Source organism: Mesoplodon mirus (genome assembly GCF_964341445.2).
Source record: "Mesoplodon mirus genome assembly, chromosome: 13".
Lineage (NCBI taxonomy): Eukaryota > Metazoa > Chordata > Mammalia > Artiodactyla > Ziphiidae > Mesoplodon > Mesoplodon mirus.
Window position 1 is genome coordinate 2,177,711 of NC_138989.1, and position 24,593 is coordinate 2,202,303.

General features: G+C 48.2%; 1 protein-coding gene across 1 annotated transcript in view; it reads left to right on the forward strand.

The window, feature by feature from the left end:
- The window catches only part of RIMBP2 (RIMS binding protein 2), a 109,136-nt gene that overhangs the window by 868 nt on the left and 83,675 nt on the right, over positions 1 to 24,593 (forward strand). The window contains exon 2 of the mRNA XM_082640018.1: positions 7,421 to 7,543. The gene's annotated coding sequence lies outside the window, so the exon portion shown is untranslated. The remainder of the gene's footprint in view (positions 1 to 7,420; positions 7,544 to 24,593) is intronic.

Below are 24,593 nucleotides of genomic sequence, written 5' to 3' on the forward strand. Positions count from 1 at the left end.
AGTCTTCTTGTGTCTCTTGTTACGTGGTTGAACATGGGTCTTCACTAATGTGTATGTCTGTCCCCCCCCCAACCGTAACAATGTCACCTCCCAGGTAGCAGAGGTCTTTGCCTTCATATTCATCACTGTATCCCCAGCACCTGATATAACAGGACACATAGTGGGTGCTCAGAGTAGATATTAGTTAATGATTGGTTGGTGGTTTGGAGTCGCTAATTTCACAGGTTTACAAAAGCATATTTCAGTTTACTATAAAAATTAGAGCTTTCTTGATTTCACACTTATTTTCCTACCTTCCTGTTTGGCCTTTTTTCTTTTTTTTCTCCCCCCCCCCAAAAGTTGTGCTTTTCAAAAAATAGCAAGTGTTGGTGAGAATGTAAAATGGTGCAGGGACTACGGAGAACAGGATGGCAGATCCTTAGCAAATTAAAAATGGAATCACACCATGAACCAGCAATTCCACTTCTGGAGATACACCCAAAAGAACTAAAAGCAAGATTGAGAAGCAGTATTTGTCCACCCCTGTTCCTAGCAGCATTATTCACAACAGCCAAAATGTGGAAGCCACCGTGTCCATCTACAAATGAATGGATAACAGAAGGTGGTATATACACACAATGGACTATTACTCAGCCTTTAAAGGAAGGAAATTCTGACAATGGTGCTGCAACATGGGGTGAACCTGAGGACATTATGCTCAGTGAAAACAGCCAGTCACAGAAGGACAAATACTGTAGGATTCCACTTATATAAAGTCTCTAGAGCAGTCAGAGTCCTAGAGACAGAAAGTAGGATGGTGGGTGCCGGGGCTGGAGGAGGGGATGAGTTAGTGTCCGATGGGGACAGTTTCAGTTTGGGAAGATGAGAGTCCTGGTGGTGACGATTGCACAGCTGTGTGACTGTACTTCACGTCACTGAGCTGTACACTTAAAAATGGGTAAGACGTTACATTTTATGTCATGAGTATTTTACCACGATTAAAAATAAGCTGTGTGTTTTCTACACCCCGACTCTCCCTTCAGTTCCCCTCTTGCCCCCTATTCCTGCCAGGCCCTGTGTTCTCTGTCCTTTTTCCTTCCAAACAGGAAAGTCTCTGATAAACTCACTCATGCTGAGGTGTGAGTCCATAATGAGGCTTAGGGACCTTCTCAGCCCAAGAGTCTCTCTATTTAAACAGGAACAAAGATGAAAAAAAATGGTGGTGCTTCCGGCATCAGAGGCGGGCTGACGACAGGGCTGGGCAAGCCGGCCAGAGGAAGGGTTGATCCTGGGATGGCTTTCTCTCTTTCTCTCTCTTTTTCCTTTTTTTTTTTTTGGCTTTCTCTCTTTCGCTCAGATCACTCCATGTGCACGTCTGTCTGCTCCTAAGCTGGGTTCCTACACCTGGACTGTGGTCCCTGCTTGGTGATGGCAGACCCAGGTGGTGGGTACCACCACCGTCTGGTTCCCGGACCTGGCTCTCTAGCTACCCTGAGGGGCACCCCTGCTCCCATAGAACTCTCACCAAATCAGACATTATTTTTTCACTTTAAGCTTTGAAACTTGTTCCCCTGCTGCCTCCACACTGTGGCCTTTTATAAATTTATTTATTTATTTTTGGCTGCGTTGGGTCTTCGTTGCTGTGCACAGGCTTTCTCTAGTTGCAGCGAGCAGGGGCTACTCTTCATTGCGGTGTGCGGGCTTCTCATTGTGGTAGCTTCTCTTTTTGCAGAGCTCGGGCTCCCGTAGTTGTGGCTCATGGGCTTAGTTGTTCCGCGGCATATGGGATCTTCCCGGCCCAGGGCTCGAACCCGTGTCCCCTGCATTGGCAGGTGGATTCCTAACCACTGCGCCATCAGGGAAGCCCCACCGTGGCCTTTTAAAGAAAGTTTCAAGGCCCAGAAAATGAGCTCCCTTCAGCATTAAAAGACTCCCAAGAGGGAGGAGATATGGGGATATATGTATATGTACAGCTGATTCACTTTGTTATAAAGCAGAAACTAACACACCACTGTAAAGCAATTATACTCCAATAAAGATGTTAAAAAAAAAAAAAAGAGACTGCCCTCAGGGACCAGCATCTGTGTCCCAGGGTAACTTGGGGATGTGCAAGGGGCAGGTCGGTTTGTGCTGCTGCTGAAAACATTCAACCACAGCACCAGATCCACTGGGGGGCCATCCCGTGACCTGTAGAAACACAAGGAACCTTCCTGGTTCTCTGGAAGACATCTGGGAATTCCCAGTTCCCCCAGCTGATTCGGGCTTGGATTTGCAGTCTGCGTTTTAGTCGCCTTGATTAAGTAAGCAAATTTAATGATCAGAGCTCTTAATTATTGAGGCAAAGGGATGCAGAGTCTGTGTCTTCCCTGAAGCCTGCCCGGAAGGGATTGCCTCTTAGGTGCAAAATTGGATATTGGACTATCTGGAATATTGCATTGAACTCCCCTGGGCAGGCAGCCCTGTGGAAGGAAACAAATGAGCTGGGAATGCAGGACACAGCGCAAAGGACGGGGTCAATGCCGTCGAAGCCTGCAAGCCAAACTTTTTTTTTTTTAAACTGATTTCAAATTTCTTCCTTGCCTGGGTTCAAAGGAGCCCATTAAGCTCCCCCCCCACCCCAAACTGGGCAGCTGTTCTGGTAGCTAACTGGAGGTTCAGGCTACTTTCTCACTGAGTAACTGTTGCCAAATGTTTTAAGCTACTTTCCCACCTGGTGCTACTGTGGCTGCCACCGAAATCTGTATTTTGATATAGAGACGAGTCAAGAGGCCAGATCCGGTGCCTGCGTCAGGAATGTGCTGCTGTGTCTGTGTGCGGTGGGAGGTCCTGGGCAGCAAGCAGGACACGGTGGTACCCATGTTCTGAAGCCAGGTACTGAGTGGGGTGTTACGTTCATGACCTGTGAACCTATGACCTGTGAACTCTTTTTACCTGCTGGCCAGAAATCTGAGGTTGGCTGGAATTCCGGGTTCGGTTACAGGTGACTAGTGTGGACAGTGGTCATGCTGCTCCCTAGCTGGTTCTCCCTCTTCTTCGTCGTGTTACTGAGAAAACTGGGCATCTGTCGGATGCCACACGTGGACGTTTGGGATCCGTGGAGCCACATGCCTTTGGCTGGAAAAGCCCAGCAGGCACACCTGAGTATCATTATCTATTTTTCCTTTATTAAAAAAAAAAATCTTGTACGGGTCCACTGTTCTTAGCTTTCCACCTTAGGAGGACTTGTCTGGGCTTTGAAGTTTGAACATCTGAGAACTTTTTTTTCTTTTTTGTGGAGGAGGGGAGTTTATAGGTCTAAGTGAAAATCTCTTCCCATCCTTTCTGCTAGTCCGAGACTTCTTTCTCCTTTAGTAGAGAACCTGGCTGCGTTCCCAGGAGAATGTTCTAGTCCAGGTGCCAGGACATAGGTTTGGCTCTCTGGGGTTCTCTGGTCATGAAAGTGACCAGCTTTGAGCTCCGGACACTGGGCCGCCGGGGACCAGGGACTTGTGAGCCGATGGGCCTGTCTTCCAAGGCTCCTGGGACGGGCAGGGCTGGAAAGGCCGGCTGGGCAGTGGCGTGAGGTCCTGAGACTCCAGCGCTGCACGCAGCCCATTGAGCCGACACTTAGAGTGTTTTTGGTTTGGAGCCTCGGTCCTGTTTCCAGACAGGATTGGCTGTTACCAAACCAGAGAGGCCCCGCCTTCTCTGCGAGAATCAGCTGCAGGTAGCAGGGACCCAGGCCGGGTGACGTAAACACCCAGGGGGCATTCTTGTTCTCATGCGACCAGAAGTTCCAGAGCCCAGGGCAGAGGCACCTGCTGGAGACGGCGGGGACACAGGCTCCTGCGCCCCTGCAGCGCCGTCCCGTGGGGAACGCGGCTCTTGTGGTCACCGCAACATGGCTGAGGGTCCCATCCTCGCTGCAGCGGGAGCAGCCCAGCCTTTCTTATAAAGCATCGTGTTCATGTGGGGTCATTGTCCCCCAGAGATTCCCGCTGGCCTGTCACGGAGAATCGGGTCACACGGCATGTCAGTCTGGGTCCCTGCCGGAAAGAGATGACACACCTCGAAAAGCAATGGGGAGCGTAACTAAGGGCCATTTAGGTGGGTGTGGGCGAGTTAAGGGAGCTGAGCTGGAGGGTGACGTGACCAGTGACAGTGGAGAATTTTCATTTCTTGGGAAAGAGCAGAGATTTTCACAAACAGGTACTTTTTCATGTGAGAGATCAGTCTTTGAGATTTCCAAGACCAATTTAACCTCATGTTTCCAACACTTTCTTTATCTTTTCCTTTCTTAATTGTGGAGTCACTGGAACCAGACTGGTCAGTGTCAGAAGTCCTAGAATCAGGGTGTCGGCAGGGCTCATTCCTTCTGGAGGCTCCAGGAGAGAACTGTGTTCTCACCTTTTCCAGCTCCTAAGGGCGCACGCATTCCTCCCTGTCCAAATCCGGCAGTGTAGCACCTTTAAAATCTCTCTTTTCTGACCCGATTCTCCACCTTCCTCTCATCAGGACCCTTGTCATTACTGCACTGGACCCACCAGGATAATCCAGGACAATCTCCCCATCTCAAGATCCTTATCTTAATCACCGCTTCCAAGTCATTTTTGCCATATAAGGTAACATTCACAGGCTCCAGGATTAGGCTGCGGACATCCTTGTGGGGTCTTTATTCAGCCTACCTCAGTCTCCCCACATCAATCCTTTTGTCTCCTTGCCAGCAGACTTTCTTTCCATTGTTGCAAACCAGGGAAGTGACCTTAATCATTCCGATAAACATAACGGGGACACAGTGGAAAAATTTAAGTCAAAGAAATGCAAAACCACAATCTTGGCATGAGATGAAGTGTATTAGATGGATTAAAGTGCAAATGCCAACGACTTCTGGAGCCTTTTAGTTGCCCAGAAGTCCTCGGCAGATTCTTCCTCGTCCACAGCTGCTATCCTTTAAAGCATTGTCTTCAAGACAAATAAAGCTTGTTTCCTTCCCCCAACAGTATTGCTTTCTGTTAAGTTACTATATACAATGAACACAGTATTTCCCACAACAAAAGCACAGCATTTCAGCTCCCTGTGGGGTAAGCGGGATTTGTGGGTGGGCCTGACCCTCTAACGTCTGTCCTGACCACCGCTGGCAACATCCCTGTGGGAGAGCAGGTCTGGTGCCTGCCAGTCAGTTACCAGATTCACATCTGGGTTGTGGTCTGTCTGCAGGTTGGGGATTGGCTATTCTTGGCCAAAGGCCTGGTCAGTGCCCTTGGGAGGGTGATTCCTGACTGCCCGGTGCTCTTATAAGGGACTGGATAAAAACTAAATGTACGGAAATAAATGAGGTCAGCAAACGGAGCCTGAAACCCTAGTCGGCGACTTCCCCACAACGCGTGAATCTGAGTTTCTTGGAAACACCTGACTTACGTGGACTTTGGCTGTTCATTCTGCCTCTCCTCTCTGACAACAGGGAATCGGGTCACAAAAGAAAACTCCTTTCCCATCGGAGCTTACATTCTAATGAGGAGAAACCCCAAGACAAACGTAAACAGCTCACAGGATAATTTCACATAGTGATCACATAGTGATAAACTATGGAAAATAAAGCAGGGAAAAGCAGTGAGGGGAAAGGAGGCAGACAGGTGGGGAGGATTTTGGTACCCAAGGGCTTGTCTGAGGAGTGACGTAATTGATGAGAAGGAGCCAGACTGGCAGAGACGGGGGGGTGGAGTGGGAGCTGGGTAGGGATGTGCCACAATGGGAAGAGCCCGTGCAAAGGCCCTGGGGCGGGAATAAGCTTGGTTTGTTCAAGGGACAAAAAGAGGCCAGGGTGGCTGAGCATGGTGAATGGTTGCGGGTCAGATCAGAGAGGTGGGTGGGCAAGATGCTACAGGACTTTGGGGCCACATCAGGAGTTTGGATTTTATTCTGATTTCCATGGCAGCTCCGGGAGGTTTCAATCAGGAAGCAGCAAGATCTGATTTTTATTCCGGAGAGCTTATGCTGGCTACTGTATGAGACTGGACTTGGGATATTCGAACACTAGTCCCAAGTCTAGTTTCCTTGATTAGCCAGAACATGAGAAATGATGGCTTGTCAGCAAACCCGGTGTTGAGGTTCAAATGTGGGTACTGCTTAATTCCTATAGGTCATGACATTTTCACAAGGGAGCATTTGAATTTTTCCCCACATTCATTGCCTGATACATCATGCTGTAGCAAAATGGCGTGAAAATACCTCTGTGAATCAGATCTCTCTACGACCTCTTAATAACAGCTTCCATGTAACCCTGTTCCATTTAGGTATGCCAAGTGGGTGCCTTCCTTTCTTTCTATGCCACAGAAATTGTAAGGTTAAACGAACACTCTGTACCTAAAGCGATTGAAACAGGGCTTTTGCAGCTAAAAAAAACCATGACTTTGTGACAGTCTGTTATTGAAGACATAATTCATGTTGTAATGTTTGGGGAGGAGGGAAAGAAATTAAAATCCTGTGGCTGCGTTAAAATATGCTGCACAAGGAAAAATAAAGGAAAATAAATCAGATAACTTCTCTCATCAATGGCTGCCCTTATCTGTTTCAAAGAAGCTAGAGGAGAGATTGAGAATTAGTGGAGCCTCCCAGATAAGTTCTAAACGTGGTCCTGGGGGTTGTGGGCTTAGGATGGACATGATGTCTGAGGTTATTGGAACACCCATCATTCTAATCCATGCGGAGCCTTGTTGACACTTTTGTCCACTTTTAAGACTGGGGTGAAAATTTTAGACAACAGAAAGTAGTATGGCTCGACAATTTGGGTAACATTTTGTCTGTTAGGACTTTCAGTTCAAAGGGACAGGAGACAATTCAAATTGGTACAAGCAAACGAAGGGAATCTATTGGCCCAAGTAACAGGAAAGGAAAACATTAGCTTCAGGCACAGCTTGATCTAGGTGCTCAAATGATGTCATCAGGACCCTGCTTCTCCCTCTGCATCTCTTGGCTCTCTTCTCAGATGAGTTCTTCCCTCATGATGGCACATGGCACTGTAGCTCCAGCCTTTGTCCTCAACTTTCCAAGTCCAGAGGGCAAAAGAGAGAGTCTCTTCCCAGATTCCTACACGAGGCCAATATCTCATTCTCCGCGGATGCGACTGGGTCCTGTGCCCTGCCCCAACCAATCACCATATCCAGGGCATGGGATTACACTGATTGGCCAGACCTGGGTCACATTCCCAGTCCTGAGCCAATCACTGTGGCCGTGGCGAGGATGGGCGGGATGAAGAGGGAGGCTGTGTGCTGACTGGCCAGCCTTTGGTCACACGTATTCACCCCAGCAGGAGTGGACCCCCCATGAAGTCCATGACTGAAGATGACGGAGGGGAAGAGTCTCCAAAAAGGGGAGGTGACAGATGACAGCTGGGGACAAATACCCACCGCAGCTCCTATGCATGATGTAAACAGCCCCTTCTCTCCATCCTTGCTACTTGTAGGTGAAAGCAGAGTATGCTCGGCTTAAACACACGCTCACCATAGTGACCAGAGAACGCGATTTGGCCGTGAAGGAGAAACACCAGCTCCAAGCCAAGCTGGAGAACCTAGAACAGGTCCTAAAGGTAGGATGGGCTTCACTTCTGCTTTCCTGAGGGTGAGCGTGCGGAAGGAGGGACTGCGGAATTCCAAGGCAGAATGTGGTTGAAACTCCTTTTGAGTTTCAGAATCATCAAAATTCAGGGCTCTTGGCGCTGCTTTTACCCTTTCTGTGGTATACAAAGCAATAAATAACAAAATTTGAATGTTTCTGGAAGCGATCCTGTAAAACCTATTACGCATTTCCATTTCTTAGAATGTTAATCACTGCTGAGCAAGAGATGGTAGGCAGCGCTCCGGAATGGAAATTGGGCTTATGTTGAAGACCAGAGGTGTCTACCTTTGGTTTTTCAAACTTCATGAATTTTAAGCTGTTCTTCAGATGGTTAACGACCTTTGTCATAAAGAGAATAGCTAAGTCAGAAAATTGCTTTATCAGGGTGCAGGTAATTAGATAGCTTCATGCATTCGTGATGAGCTGGGATCTCCTTCAATATTTAATGGGTGGGTTGATTTGCTATTGATGTTACTGAGTTAAGCTGAATGAATTCTTTGGCTTTTTTTTTTTTGAGTGTTAAAAATTTATTGGATTCTCATAGTGGGAAAAAAATTTAAACATAAAAGAATAAAATAATCATCACCTGCAGTCCTACAATCTAGTGCCTAGGTTAAGCCTTTGTTTTTCACATGCATGGAACAGAGCTATGCTGCACCCACCCACCCTCCTGCATCAGGAAGTGATTTTAACTGCATCTATAGCTTATTTGGGGGGAAACTTCTAGAACTCTGAGGGGACACAGATCAGTGGTTGGCTGGGACTAGTTGGTGAGGTGGGAAGTGGATATGGGGTTTCTTCTGGGGGTGATGAAAAAGTTCTGGAATGAGTGTGATGATTATACAACCTTGTGAGTGTACCAACACCTCTGAAATGTACACTTTAAAGGGGTGAATGTTATGGTATGTGAATTTCGTCTCAATTTAAGAGGGAAGATGCCCTGTTCTCTCACTGCTGGCCCTGAAGGGGAACCACGCCCCTCGTGGGGCTCTCAGGAGGTGGCAGATGTGTACCCAGTGCTGGTGGCATGTAAGACACCCCCGTGTGTCCACCTCACACTCTCTGGAGGAAAGGCCAAGGCTAACCCTGACCATGCTGCTTTTTCATTTGCTCTGAGTTTAGAACATAGCCGTAAAGGAATGAGATACCACCATGTAATTATTCATTTCAGCAGCTGCCTCGACCACTGACTGCAAGTTCTCTGAGGCATAAACCGTGCTTCATTCAACTCTCTACCTGTAAAGCTTGGGTTTGGTGAAAGTCAGGGTTTGGTGAATTCAGTGGCGGATGGGCTGGGAATCCAGGAGCACCCGGGGGCTTTGCTGAGGGTCTATTGGAGTAAAGTCAGCATGAAGGACAGTGTACGTGACTATGCCCCCAGGAGATACTTGACAATCTGGAGACCTTTTTGATGGCTGGGACCGGGGAGCGGGCTGTTAGCATCACGTGGGCAGAGGCCGGGGGTGTTGCACAGGACCTACGATGCACAGGACCGCCTCCACGGCAAAGAAATAAGTGGCCCAAACTGTCATTGGCACCGAGGGTGAGAAGCTCTGTGACTTAGTTTGTTATTGTTGCTGTAACAAATTGTCCCAACGTGAAATAAAACAAATATATTCTCTTACAGTTCAGGAGGTCAGATCCAAAATGAGTCACACGGGGCTAAAATCAAGGTGTCAGCAGAGCTGCCTGCCTTTCAGAAGGGTTTGGGAGACCCTTCCCTGCCTTCCCCACCTTCTGGCGGCTGCTCCCAGCCCCTCCCTGTTATTAGAAGATGCTAACTGCAGAGCCAGCAATTAGCATCTTCTCTCCTCTCTGACCTCCTGCCTCCATCGTATAAGGACCCTGTGATTACACTGTGTCCACTTGGATGATTTCCACATCTCAGCGTCCTTAATCACATCTGCAGGGTCCCTTTGTCGTGTAAGGTGACATAGTCACAGGCCCCAGGGACTGGGAGGTGGACATCTTTGGGGAACATTATTCAGCCTGCCCTACCCTAGAGTATTTGAAGGAGGTGACCAATAGCACTGATGCCACCTGTGGGTAGAGGAGGCCCCGTTTATAATTTCAGGGCGTGAAATTCCCGTCTTTGTCTCCTGCCTGCCTGCCGGGCTCCAGGCCAGGCTTTCCTGCTCCCTGGAGTGGGTGGAAGGCCGCGCATTCTCACTGGCCTCGTGGGGCCGCCATCCTTCCTTCTGACCTGGGGTTTGAGCCTCATCACCAGGGCCTTGCGCACGTGGAGACACCCCGAGTTCACGTCCATGGCGCCCTGCAAACAGCCCTCTCCTCGGCTGCCCACCCTGGCCAGGGGGTACACCCCAGGGGTGTCACCTGCCCTTCTGGGGCGCAGACTAGGGAGGAGGCCTGTGCAGGCGCTGGCGGGGGAATTCCAGGGTCTGGGGAGCGGGATTGTGGTCCAGAGGGGAGTGTGTGCGCTCTGGAGGGGCTTGTCCCTTTGGCCCCATTTCTAAGAGTGGAATTGGGTAGCTGATGGGCAGGCTGTGAACAGCCATCAGGGTACACGGTCATCTTTGTCACCAGGAAAGCAGCAAGAGCGGGAGAGGTTGGAGGCTGTGAGGGCCCCGAAGGGACAAGGGACAGCGTCACAGGGCCGGTGTTCTGGCCCTCGCCTTCTCTTGGTCACCACCCCCCATTGTGCTGTTCTAGCCTGTTCTTCACGGGGTGGCCAGAGCAGTACCGTCCAAATCGAAGTCAGGTCCTGGCACCATCCGCAAACCATCCACAGGACCCGCCAGCCCAGCTCCCTTACCCAAAGCCTGGCGCCCTCCCTGGTCACAGCCCTGCAGCGTGCGGCTGCCCTCGCCTCTCGGGACCCCTGTCCTCCCCTCCCGCCCTGACGTCATCCTCCCCCATTGCCCCGCCCCTTTCCTGGCTCTGATCCTGGAGCAAAGCCAGGCCCTGAGCACCTTCTCCATAAAGTTCTTCTCAGTCCCATTTCAGTGAGTGACTAGATGATGGGGCCCCTGCAGGAGGGCTGCAACGCCGGATGCGCCCACCCAGGCTGGCCTGGGGCAAGGGCCTTGTTGGGAGCAAACGGAGCTCTTTCTCAAAAGATTTTTGCTCTGTGCAACAAGGGAGAGAAAAAAGACCCAGAGATTAGGAGAGGCACGTCCTCTGCAAGGGGTTGATTCCATGGCAGTTGAAAGAAAGTGCATGTCTTGAAAATGTGCAAAACCCTATGTGATCTGCCCTTTCCCACACCCAGCACCGAGAGCCTTTGGGGCTGAGAGCGAGCAGGGAAGAGGTCGGGGAGGTGATGGTTCCACTGCAGTTGCTGAAATCCCTGGGCTCCTGGACAGAGCCTGCAAACTTTGCTGCTTTCACAGAGCCCCCCTCAAGCGGGGTAACTGCATGTTTTATAAGCATTGCCTCAATTTGGACCGATTGAAAGCACAGTGATTTCCATGTTCTTCTTCTGATCTTTTGGTCATGATAATAAAAGGGCTATTCAAAATCAACCTTCTTTTTTCTCTCTTCTTTTTGTTTTGCAATTTGGTGGTGGTATTTTATTTTTTAATTTTATTTTAAATTTATTTTATTGAGGTACAGTTGATTTACAATGCTGTGTTAATTTCTACTATACAGCAAAGTGATTCAGTGATACACGTATATATTCTTTTTCATATTCTTTTCCATGATGGTTTTTCACAGGAGATTGAATATAGTTCCCTGTGCTCTACAGTAGGACCTTGTTGTTTATCCATTCCAAGTATAATCGTTTGCATCTGCTAACCCCAAACTCCCAGTCCATCCCTCCCCACCCCACCTTAGCCTTTCTTATTTTTCTTGAGCAGCAAAGCCCATCAGTGGGCGATGGGGAAGGGAGGAGGTGATTGCCATGCTGGGCGGAGATGCAGCTGACTTGGCTTAGAAAATCCTGTCGTTTCTGTAAACTTGGGCAAAATGATGACCTTGCATTTGCAGAAGTTGCCTGGACATCCCCAGAACTCCCGGAGTGTGATGTATGGTCTCTAGTTGTCATTGATTTGAACGGAATTTGATCCCCAAACCAGTGTAACCTGATTTGCTGAGAACCAAAGAGAACTTGCCCAGGCTCGGGGGCCATGTGAGGGGGAGGTTGGGTGTGCAGGATTCCAATCTCAACGTATCTGCCACCGAGCCTGGACCAGCTGGCTGACCCTGACCCTCATCTGGGAGAAGCAGAAATGCTGATCTGCTAGTTTGGGGTAGGGACTGGTGAGTGGCCCACGGCATCACACTGTCACTGGTGTTTACCAGACTGTGAAGGGAATGTCTGTTTTCCTTCAAAACACAGAAACTATTCGTAAAACAGAGAAGACAGGATTTGGGGCTGTTTTCCAAGACAATCCAATGAGAATAATACCCCCTGCACGAACCAAACTAATAATAGTTAACCTGATGTGAATTCGTCCTGATTTTTATACTTCTAAAAATAGTAATTGATGCATTCATTATCTATTGATATGTTTTTATCATGCTTCTTTCCAAGAATATCGTCAAATCACCAAAACCGTCACATGTAATAGAACATGCTCAAATGATATGAATGGAAGTGAAAAATTCAGATAAAGAGAAAGGAGAATTCAAATATGCCAGCCTGGAGGTTAGACACAGTTACTCTAAGGTTCTAATTTGGCCTGTGTTTCCATGCAGCCTGGATATAAAAGGAACTATAGGCAATTACGTAATTCTCACTCCCTAAGAGAGGGGAACCTACTGTTTCCCCAGGAAAACGGAGCATGGAGGACTAAACGTGATTTTCTTACTTGGAATGATATCTTAAGGAAGCTGCAGAACAATGTAGTAGAAGATGTCTTCAGCAGCATCTTCACAGCTGCCGAAGAGCAATCTTCCCATGTGTCTTTCTTCGGGGGTTGCTTTGGGGAAGAAGACCTAAAGGCCATTTTCCTGAGCTATTAGCAAGGAAAATTGGGAGGAATCATTAAAGCCAGATTTCCCACACCTAGGAAGAACCCAAGAAGAGTTCTTCGTGGTGGGAATTGAAGAATAGGAAAAGTAACATTCCTGGACCCATTCCTGTTCTACAGAATTAAAAATACCAAGAGATGGAAAACATCAGAGTTTGAACAAAGGTGGGATAAGAAGGCTCCCCTTTGCCTGTCCACCTCATCTGGTTGGGAATCACCCCACACCCAGCGTCCTTACCAAGAGAAAGGGATGTACCCGTGCATCTCAGCAGGGCTCTGCACCGTCAGGACAAACAGTGGTGTCCCTGGCCCACACGTGTTTACTCCATGGCCATCCATCCATTCATTCGTTCATACATGTTGATTGAGTACTGCCTGTGTACCAGGCCCCGATCCCGGCAGCAGGAATGTTGTAATTAGCAAAACAGAGTCATGAGAAGAATCCATGCAGGAAAAGACATGCATTTGTAACATGATGGCAGGCAGTGATAAGTGCTTTGAAGGACAGTAAATTAGGGCGAGGCCGTGGGAAGTGATGTAGTGACCCTTTTAAAAAGGAGCTGGAAACAACAAGGTCCTACTCTACAGCACAGGAAACGATATTTAATATCTTCTGATAAACCATAATGGGAAAGAATATGAAAAAGAAGGTCTATATATGTATAACTGAATCACGGTGCTGTACAGCAGAAATTAACACAACCTTGTAAATCAAGTACACTTTAATAAAAGAATGGTTGGGAGGGGGCTTCCCTCAGACACATCAACTGAGCAGAGTGAGTGCCTCTCAGTGGAGCGGGTGAAGGAGGCTTGTCCACTTTCAAGGGAGGAGCACCAGGCAGGTGGGAAGCGCAAGGAGCTGATGTGGGCAGATTTGTGACGTGTCCGAGTATCAGCCAGGTGGCTGGTGAACCGGGAACGAGGGGCGGGGGGTGCACATGGAGCTGAGATTGGGGTGAGGTCCGGCAGTCTTATGAGCCCAAGTAGAAATCCAAGGGTTTTGGAATTTGCTCTAAGTGTCGTCAGACACCTTCGTCACAAACCTGCTGCATAAGAAACCAGCCCAAAGCCCGTGGCTCAAAACAAGCACGACTCGTACCGTTCCCGAGGCTGTGGCTTGGCTGCACCGTGCTGTCGTCTTGGCTGGACTTGGCTGAACACGCAGTTGGCCGGCTATTGGCTGACGCCGGATGGTTTGGGTCAGGGTGACTGGCTTTGTTTCCTGCTGTTCCAGCCCCCAGCAGGCTAACTGAGGCTTCTAATAGTGGCATAACAGGCCATGAAGGAGAGTGGTGCGCGGGAGGACTCGTGAGGTCCGGCAAGTCCCTCCCCACCTCCCCACCATCGGCCAAAGCAGCTTTCAGGCCGGCCTGGTTTCAAGAGATGCAGGAACAGATGTGACGTCCCCTTACCAAGACAGTGGATACACGCGGGGAGGGGATCGATGCTCCTGGGGCGGGGTGCTGGAGAGCTGATGGACTGCATCTGCTTTTCATTTGTCGAGGGTCACTGCAGTGGCCGCACCGAGAGAAGAAGGTGAGGAACAGAGGTGGAAGCCAGGGGGTGGATTAGGAGGGTTTCTCTAGACACGGGATGGGGGTGCTTCCCCCAAGGTAGAGGGGAGACGGAAGCGGTCAGGTTTGCGTGTATTTTCAAGGTGAAATCAACAGGATTTGCTGACGGATTGGCCGTGGGGTATGATAGGGAAGGGCCAAGGATGATGCCAAGGGCTCGGAGTGTATTTGGGTGAGGGATGGAGCCATTGCCTGTGATGTAGATCATTAGGGCTTTGGACTGGGGGTCAGGGAACCCCCTCGTGTTGGAGACGGAGTGCACCGTGAGCATGGGATCCTTGGTGCAGGAGAACCTCCGTCCTCATGCTGGGGACCACCCTGCTAATCCTCAGGAAGCGGCTTCATTCAGTTATCAGATGACGTGAAAGGCAGGAAGAATTCATTGGGGTTAAAGTGTGAAGCTCTGAAGGCGACCACGGCGTCCTGTCCTTTGAACATCTGGTGGTCACAGTCGTCAACTAAATTGTGCTATACCTTGTACCTGACACCATTTTCTTCCAAGTTCTCAGAGTGATGGGGGCAGAGAGGACCTGCCATTTGGTAAATGAAGAGCGTGCATTTTACGTTGATGTGGTGTCACACAGCTCTGGAGTTGGGCCAACATGCGTTACGCGCCTGTCTGAGCTGATAATTACTCCACTGATCACGTCCATGTGTTGGCTTTTTTGTTTCCAAATATCACTGATGGGCCACATGTCTTCATACTGATAATTCAATTTAGCAAAAGACAGCGTGACCTTACAGCCTTAAGGTCTGTAATGGGTTACATAAAGCAGGAGGGCACCAGCACATCGATATGTTAATATTTTTTCAGTGTCCTTTTTTGCTCTATCAGGGGGGCCGCCTAGTAACTTTGCACTTGAACAGCCAGAAAAGTAGGACCAGATATGGTGATATTCAGAGGAAATGGGTCCCAGATGCCTCAGACACTGCTTTCCTGCAGACCTTCGACTGTAATAGCCCTGATGAAAACCCACACATAAAGACGTACTCAGGACTTCCCTGATGGTCCAGTGGTTAAGACTCTGTGCTCCCGATGCAGGGGGCCCGGGTTTGATCCCTGGTCAGGGAACTGGATCCCACATGCATGCTGAAACTACGAGTTTACATGCCACAACTAAGGACCTCCCATGCCACAACTAAGACCCAGCGCAACCACATAAATATTAAAAAAAGACACATTCATGCAACAGGTATTTATTGAGCACCTAATATGTGTCAAACACTTCCTAGGTGCTGTCCTTGCTTCTGGCAGAGAGTTGATAATAAACAGATTGATGTACGTATCAGGGGGTGACAAACACAAGGGGATAGAGGGTGATGAAGATGAAAGTGCTACTTTATACTCAGTGGTTGGGAAGGTCTCACTGATTATGTGACACGTGGACAGAGACCTGGGTGAAGGGAAGACGACAGTTGTGAGAAGTCCGGGGAAAGAATGTTCCTGCAGAGGGAACAGCAGATACAAAGGGTTGAGACAGAGGGCTGGTGCCTTCCGTGTCTGAGAAACAGAGCCGAGGCCAGAGTTGCAGAAATAAAATGAAAAGGGGGGTAGAAGGTTAAAAGAGGAGGCCAGGGAGACAAATAACTTAAGGTGTGGAAGGCCGAGCCTCCTCCTCACTCTCAGTCACACGACCTCCTTTCCGGTCTTTTCCTGGGATGCTCCAGCCACCGCAGGGCCTTTGCACTTGCTGTGTCTGCTGTCCGGGTGGCTTTTGTCCTGGTTACCCTCCAGGAGAAGCACAATATGGGCAATAAGTTCCGTATCTTTTTTGCTTATTTTCGTATCCTCAGCGCCCAGCCTGGCGTAGAGAAACCGTACAATAAATGTTTGTGGGCTGAACGAATGAGAGAGGGAGGTAGGAGAGTCTCAAGTCTGCCTTGCTTACAATAGCTTTGCAAAGCCTTCAGGCATATATGCCCTTCCTAAGATGGACTGTCCCCTGGTGTCGAGCCACAGCCACCTTGATAAAACAGAAATTGCATCATGTCCCTGCTGCTTACCGCCCCACCAGTTGCTTCTTACTGCACAGAGATGAATATCTAGACTCTTTCCCGCGGGACCCTGTGCTCTCTGGCCCCCATGTAATCCTTCAACCCTCATCCTACCATGACCCCTTACAGCCTGGAGCTGGCTACAGTGGCCATCCCTGTCTTTCTGGAACTTACTGCACTCATGTCCACCCCAGGGCCTTTGCACTTACTGCTTCTTCCACCTGGAAGGCTGTTTCCCTCAGCACTTTGTGTTTCTGACTGTGGGTCAATTAATTAGGTCTTGGTTTCATGTCACTTACTTGGCAGTGACTTTCTTGGCCACCTTATCTGTGATAGGAAGTTGCTATCACATCCTCCAATTCATTTTCTTCCAAGAAAACTTACCTTGCTTGTTTTAATTATTTGTATATTTGTTTTCTCCTACCAAAATGTAGCTTCTTTGAGAGAGACTTTGTTTCAGTGCGCAGGACAAAATCTGACATCTAGAAGGCACTTGGTAAATATTGATAGATTGATTAAATTAGTAAATGAATGAATGAGTGAACATGTGAGCGAGAGACCGCATGATACTGACATGGCCTGTTACTGCAGACACCTTCTGCCATCGTGGAGAATAATGGAGCAGGTGAAGGCTTGTGGTCGAGGAAGCTTGTCTAGAAGGGTCACTTCTTTGGGGCTTACAAGTGCTTCTGTAAAAATGCAGCCACAAATCAAGTGCGGCCTCTTTCTGGCACAGACTGAGATTCTCCAAGAGGACAATCCACAGGAGAGCTGGTGATTTCCAGCCTCTGCTCGGCCCAGGCTGGGTGACTGTCTGGCAAGGGTGTCCCCCCCACGGAGCTCCCCATCTTCAAGCCCAGCAACCCCTGGATTAGGTCTTGGCACAAGTGTCTAACCTTGTGATAAACGTAGTAAACCAAGCGATTTTTCCCTCCAGCTTCTCAGACTCAAGGATTCTGCAAAAAAAAAAAAAACACCTAGTGTTTTTCATGTAAATTTCCTGTTGCCAGATATTTAGGATATTCTAGATCCTTAGCATCTTACCAGCTCCACTGAAATGGAAAAGGAACTTGTGAAGCTCCAGTTTTTGTGTATGATCGGAGCACATCCTGCCTCTCTTCCCTGTGTCTTCTTGCTCAGGACCCGAAAGATGGCTGTATTTGTCAGATGCAACAGAGACGTGTGTCTCTATTTTAGGACAGCATTAGCATCCCGGCAGGGAATGATGCCACACTCCAAGCGTTTAACTTAAGAGAGCTCAACACAGAGACCATTTCGAGAGGTGTGGGCCGGGGGAACCGACAGGGGCGGGAAGGCAGAGAGAGACCAGCAGAGCAGGCAGCTGTCCCCCCCTTCCCTGGGTCTGAGGGCAGTCCCTGGAGCTCAGTGGGAACCGCAGTCATGGAGAAGCTACTGGACAGCTCTGTGTGGGGATGAAGAGTGTCCCCCAAATTCACATCCACCCAGAAGCTGTGAGTGTCACCTTTTTTGGAAAAAACTTCCTGGAGAGAGAGAGAGAGTGTTATTCCCTCCCATCCCTACTGATCCACTGGGAAGCCCCAAATCATTTAAGTACTTGTACATCTCCAGTAAGACGGTGGAGCGAGGTATTTCAACACTGACTTCCACTTAATTTAAAAAAAACATGAGTTAATCAGGACCATTCCTTTTTCTTGACTTCAGGGATCCCTGAGCACTTTGTCGACTGGCCGTGCTGGCAGCAGGTTTACAAGGGAACATTTGCAGCCCCCTTTCCGGTTATCTGACCAGCACGCAGTGCAAATTCTAGAAATCTGACCCAGGTCTATAAAAATATTTTTGATTAATTAAACTTAACCCATTATAATTTATGATTCAAAGACAAGGGAACAAGTATTCTGGACCAGATTTTGTTCTCAGAATCAACAGATTAGTCAAGTTCAGTGAAGATAATCTGACGCTTATTTTGTGTTAATGAACAACTGATTATCTGGGATGCATAAGTAACTCTCGAGGCGACAGTCTTCCCTTATCTCCAGCTCCTTCCCTCTTCCCCTCCCATTACTTTGCACCTGTGCACGGAGATTCATCCTTATACCTGCGAATACAGACCTGCCTGCGGTCATTGTCAGGTTTAATTAAGGTTTTGGAGTTCATTTTCTATGTGCTGATACTCCAATGCCCATAAAACCCTGCAGGGTTCTCTGAACATGAGAATAATGTTTAGGGCTCCATCTCCAGCAAAACCCTTGATCCGAATAGATGATAGCTTTATCTAGATGTTCAGAGACTGGGAAGAAACAGGAAATGTATTGCTTTTGGAACTTCATTCTCCGCTCCTGTCTCCATGGGGAGAGATTTAGGTAAGAGGCACTGCCAGTTCATCGGCTGGTGCTATGGGACACACACGTGCCTTCTTTGCATCCAGCAAAAGGATGGGACCAGATCTCATTCTGAGGCTCGGACCCCCCCTCGGACCCCACCATGGAGTTGACAATTTTCTCCGTGCAGCAGGCAGCCCAGTTCTTTGTCCTCTGCTGGGATCCCCACCCAGCCCTTCAAAATTCTGAGCTACTAAGCATATAAAGTGTTCAACTTCACTGATCATCAGGAAAATGCAAATTAAAACGACAGCGAGATGCTGATCTCTTCATCAGATGAAGAAACTCAGGAGCGACCGTGCCCAGGGCCGGCGAGGAGTGGGGAGCAGGCATGCTTACACGATGCTGGCCGAAGGTGAATTGCTACAGTCTGTCTGGGTTCTGGAACTGTCCATATTTACCTTCTGCATACTCTTCTCCCACAGTCTCCCTTCTGGGAGTGTACAGAAGACATAAAGCTCCCACTATGCGCCCCAGGTCTTTATTGTAGCATTAGCCGTACAACCGTGATGCTCACCAGAAGCAGATCGTTCATGCAATAAGTTAAAAGTAAGTCACGTCCGTATCTAGTGACCAAGACATGTAGTCAAGTGAGGGCTTCAACACGTCCATTTGGACCCACAGCAGTTGGACCCCTGCTGTCCAGAACTGTCCAGAACTGAACCCACAGCAGGGCGATCACCTCATTTGTTCCCAGATCTGCCTCTCTCCCTCACCTCTCACCACACCCAGCCCCTCGCAACCCTGCAGCCAGTGGACACACGCCAAGCTGGCTCTTGCCTCCAGAGCTTTCTTCAAAACGTTGCTTGTCATCATGTAGGTCTCGGCTGAAATGTCACCTCCCTGACCAGCTTGAGTAGAATCAGTACGGCTGCCTCCCGCCCCTGCACATCACCTCGCTTTCTCCTCTGCCTCTATCAGTCTCTGAAATTCTTATTATTTGCCAGATTCCTCGTTTGTTTTCTGCATACCCTTCCCCAGCACAATGTGAACTTCAGATGAACAGAGATGACCTTTGACTTACTCGTTACTCTATTCTGAACATCAAGCATCTGGCACAGAGTAAGTGTTCAGTTAGGGTTAGAGTTAGATTGTTATTTTTACTAATGTAATAATTATTAAAAGAATACTTTCACAATTATTAAATAATTAAGACTTTAATAATTATTAATTATTTTTGCATAAATGAAAGCACGTGTCCAGGAGGTAAACTCCATTTCAGCACAGACCCACAGGCCCTGAAATAAGAAGCCCAATCGGATTCTGTTTCCCTGTTTCACCATCTACCCAGCTGCTCCATCTGGAGGTGTGCAATTCCCTGTCCCTCGTCCTGGCCGTGCAATTCATGAAAAGTCCTATAGATTTAACGCAAGCCATCCCAAAACCTCCTGAGCCGACCTAACTGTCCTCAATTTCTACTCCTGCTGCTTGAGACCACACAGCTCCTCTCTTGCTCAGGTTATATTAAAAGTTTCCTAACTTCCTGCCTCTTCCTTTCCTCTGCTCTGGCTGCCCTCTGATCTTTTCTCCATACCACAGTCTTTGCAAACACAAATCCCCTCATGTTATACCCTGATCCACATCCTTGCATCCTTGCCTGGCTACCCATCGCTCTGAGAATGAGGATGACATTCCTTCAAGGCCCTGATGGTCTGGTCCCTGTCGGCCCCCTTGGCTTCCCCTCCAACATTCTGCATCTCTCCCCCCATGCCAGTCACACCAGCCTTCCTTCACCCTTGACCTCACTTTGATCCCTTCTGCCACAGGGCCTTTGCACATACTGCTCCCTCTGCATAGAACGCTTTGCTCTTCCCTCTTCTAACCAACTCCTATGCATCCTCAAAAATCCACGCATCTGTCACCTCCCCAGGGAAGCTGACGTCCCCAGGGCTCATCTTTTAGTGATGGAAGACTCTCAGCATTCAGCACTTCCCTTTCATGACGCTTGTCAAAAGTTTGCATTTTTATATCCTTATTTGATTAACACTTATCCTTACCACTAGAAGGTGAATTCCACACAAGCCAGGACCACTTCCGTTTTTGTCTTTATGGTGTTGCTAGCACTTGTCACATACTTGGCGCTCAATAAGTCCTGGGTGGATGAGAGAAACAGAAGTGGTAGGTAGCTGGGGAGATATAATAGGCTATTTTTCTCCTCTTAGGTCCTTTAAAATATGTATGACAGTTCAAAGAAAAATTATAACACTGAGGGTTTTCAGTGTATGTGGATGTAATAATCCATGGGAAGACCGTGACATAGAGAGAAAGTAAAGATGCTGCGACAGGGGTAGTGTTTCTGCATTCCACTTGGAGTGGCAAAATTTAATTCTGAACAGATTATTTTAATTTAAACACGTATATTGAGACCCCTGGAACAACCACTAAAAGGTATATAAAAATATATAGTCAAACACCCAATAAATACATGGAATGGGATACTAAAAAACATTCAAATCATTGCAAAGAAGGCAGGAAAGGTGAAACAGAACGATGAGAGGAGAGGGAACAATCAGAAAACAAATAAAATGGCAAAAACAAAATCAACACTTACCCATAATTGCATTAAAGGTAATTACTGTGCAGGTCACTTTGAAGCTCCTATTTCATCTGGTCCTTGCAATGACCTTGGGAAGGTTGGATTCTTCTCCTTCACTCGATAAGTGAAGAAACTGAGGCTCAAAGAGGTACACACCTCACCTCAGAGCACACAGCTTATAAGTGGTAGAAATGACATTTGAATGCAGGTCTGGCTCACCATATGCCCTGCACCTGGCTGGCCTTAATCCCCAGGCCTGGCAGGCAGGGACCACTGGGACATGACGAAAACTGTCCTTCAGAAAGATGATCTAATAACTCTGAGTGCCACTGTCCCTGTGTTTTCAGAATCCATCAGGGTCAGATGAGCAAGAGAGAGGCTTGTCTGGAGGCTTAAGGACAAATCAGGAATCAGGAGAGCTCCAATGTTTTATAAGGGGGCTCCTGACTTCCTAATTTTTTCCAGTTTGAGAAACTAAGATACTTTGGCTAAAATATATTTCGGCTTCCATGGCTCTTTTTCTTGCTGACCCTCATTATGAATGAATCTGACTTCCACAGACGGGACAGGAAGTCATAAGGCATAGAAAACAAACAGCTTTAAATGCCTTCTTTCTTGTTTTTGAAGACATGAACTCAGTAAGTGCTGTGTTCTTTTCACCGGGTGTCTTGTAAGAGGAAACTGTGGGCACAGAAATGCTTCATTATTTCCACCAGGAGTACCAGATCCCATGAATGTGACATTAAGAGCATCGCTGTTAACTCCTGTTAAGGGAAATGACTTTTTCCTGAATTTCGTTGCCCAGGCAGGGCAGGAGCCAAAGCAGAAGACAAATCCCCCTTTGCTCTAACGTGGATGAGATGACTCCATTTGCTCCACACGCGTTCCCACCATGTCACATCTGAGCTTTCCCGGGGAAGCAGCATCTCGACATTTGTAGGCTACTTAAGCACTTGTGTTAATGCCGACATCCGGCTATAAATATCACCGCTTTAAAAATACATCCTGCCACAGGCAAAGCGTATCAAACAGGCACTTCTCGCTGGGACGCACGACCTTCAGGACTTTTCAGATGTGAAGTGTTCCCGTGGAACGTGGCCTGTGCCCTTGGAATTGGGAAGAGATTTGTAAAAGGAAGCAGAAGCCAAACCTTAGGAATTTGGTGGGAGTTCGTCTTGGAATGAAAGCCGGGGATTTCCAGACTCTCTGCAAGGACCCACGGGCCCCTTGTGCTCCCAGGGACAGCCTGGATCATGGCGACTTGTGGGGTTTATACCAGTGATGATGGTGTAAATTTCCTCCCTGGAGAAATGCGCAGTGCTCTGTGCACTGGTCACGTGGCCAAGGGCAGCGTGTCTTCAGTGGCCTGAGAACCCCAGAGGGATCTGGAGTAACTCCAGGGCCCTGCAGGAAATGTTCTTGCATTGACTTTCTTGCAGAGTCTGCTGGATGTCAGCACATCCCACAAATAAGGGTGGGGTCCTGCAGGAAATCTCCCGTAGAGCAGACAGATGAGTGGAGAGAATGTGAGCACAGATCTGTGTTCAAATATGGCCTCATCATTTACTAGCTGGGCAACCTAGGGCAAGTTACTTAACCTCTCTGGGCCTCGGTTTCCTTCGCTGTAAATGGGAATAAAATATTTCCTGCTTCAAGTGTTGTTGTGCAGATGCAATATGTTATACATGTTAAATACTTAGCACAACAATACTCGAGAACTTGGTAAAGGTTATACGCTTAGATGAGGAGGAGGATGGTGATGCCTGGGGCTGGGTACCTCGGGCAGGACACTCTGGGAAAACCACGCCAGCAATCTGCTTATAGAAACAAGAAGGACGTAGATGTCCACCAGTTGTACCATCTGCAATAAACACCGAGGAGGGTTTAACTGCGGGGGCCACACACACGGGATCAGGAGCTCCCGTGAAGGCTCACGGCTGCCCACTTCTCTCCCTCCTTCCACCCGAACCCTTTCCCAGGATGGCAAAGCTCTGGTGTGGGTTTAAATGTGGTCTCTGTTTCAATCCTCTGGACTGGCCATCCAGCCCAGTTTCACTGAAACCCCCTTGGTTGGTTCTGATGCTGGACTCATGGGTTTCAACCTGTACACACCACAGGTACCCTGTGGATAAGAGTAATTTCCTTGAACAAGGAAACTTGCTGCCAGTGACTTGGATCTTAGGACTTTGTTTCCTGGCCCCAGGAGAGAGATGGCACCAAGCACCTGCCCCCGCCCCACCGCATGGCACCCCACTCCACCCCCATGCCCTTGCACCCCAGTTTATCCTCTTTCTGCTGCTGAGAAGTTGTCATTTTACTTCTGGAAAGCTCCTTTGGGTCTCTGGCTGTCTCTTCCCCAAAACAGGGAATTGAAAGGACTCCAAAACTGTCATGATCCACCAGCTGTCTCTTTATTTTGAGAAACAAGACTAAAAAGTTATGAAGGTTCAGTGCATAATATGAGACGTTATAGAAGTTAGTTTAGTAAGTTTTGTGGCAGTCACAAATGCTGTTGAAAAATATTTTAGTGAGGACCATTTGGGATAAAGTTCATGCAAACCTATGTCAAATGGTTTTAAGAGACAGAAATAATTGGTTTATAAAGTGGGAAATATGAGCGAGGTTAGGCTTCAGGCAAGGTTGAATCAAGGTGCTCAGGTGATGTCACCAAGAATAGCCTCTCTTCCTTTTTTCTCTCTGCTCTTTTCTGTCAGTCCAGTTCACAGGCAGGCTCTCACCAAGTCACGTTAAAGATGGTACCCAGCATCTCCTGGCTTGCATCCTACTAATTTGGTCGCCATGGAAGAGCACGTCTCTTTCTTTCCTAATATTTCCAGTAAATGTCTCATGACACCAAAATTTGTCCCTTTGGTCTAGCTTTGGGCTCGTGTACCTAGAAGAGTGTAGATCACGTGCAAACCCTGGAGCCAAGGGTTGGGGTTATGTGAGGCTGAGGGTAGGGAAAGGCTGATGTCCTTGGGATAATTCAGGACACTGCTATCATTTGAACAGGAAATACATGCTGGGCAGAGAAGATTAGCAACCGTCCATTGCAGAACAGGAAGTCAGTAGGATGAGAGTAATTGGGACAAATTAGAGAAAGTGAAGTTTGAGTTAGGCTTGGGGCACAAGGGGATTTGTGAATATTTAGGAGGAAATCAGGCCATTAAGGGAAGAGGGAACCTCCTAACTGAAGTCAGGGAGGCAGAAATGACCTTGAAATGTTACTGGGACATGAAAGCTAGCCCGACACTGGGGTGCTCGGTGGCCTGCCGAGGGGCTGATTGGCAAGCCTGGACAGTGAGGGAAATGGGGAGAGAGCCTCAGCCGTCAAAGTCATCCAGCCAACCATCCATCCTTCCTTCCATCCATCCATCCATCCATCCATCCATCCATCCATCCATCCATCCATCCACTGGACATCTTCACAGTAACTGTGAAGGGAAGGTGAAAAATGAGATAGAAGGATGTGTTTGTTACCATTTTTCACCATTTCTAAAGTTTCCAGTATTCAGCTGATGGGTGTATGTCAGAAATAAGGTGGAAAGGTGTTTGTGTCTTGTCCCATTTCTAGTAAGTTCTCAGCCCGCTGGACTTTCAGCCTTTGGTGTTATGGCAAGAA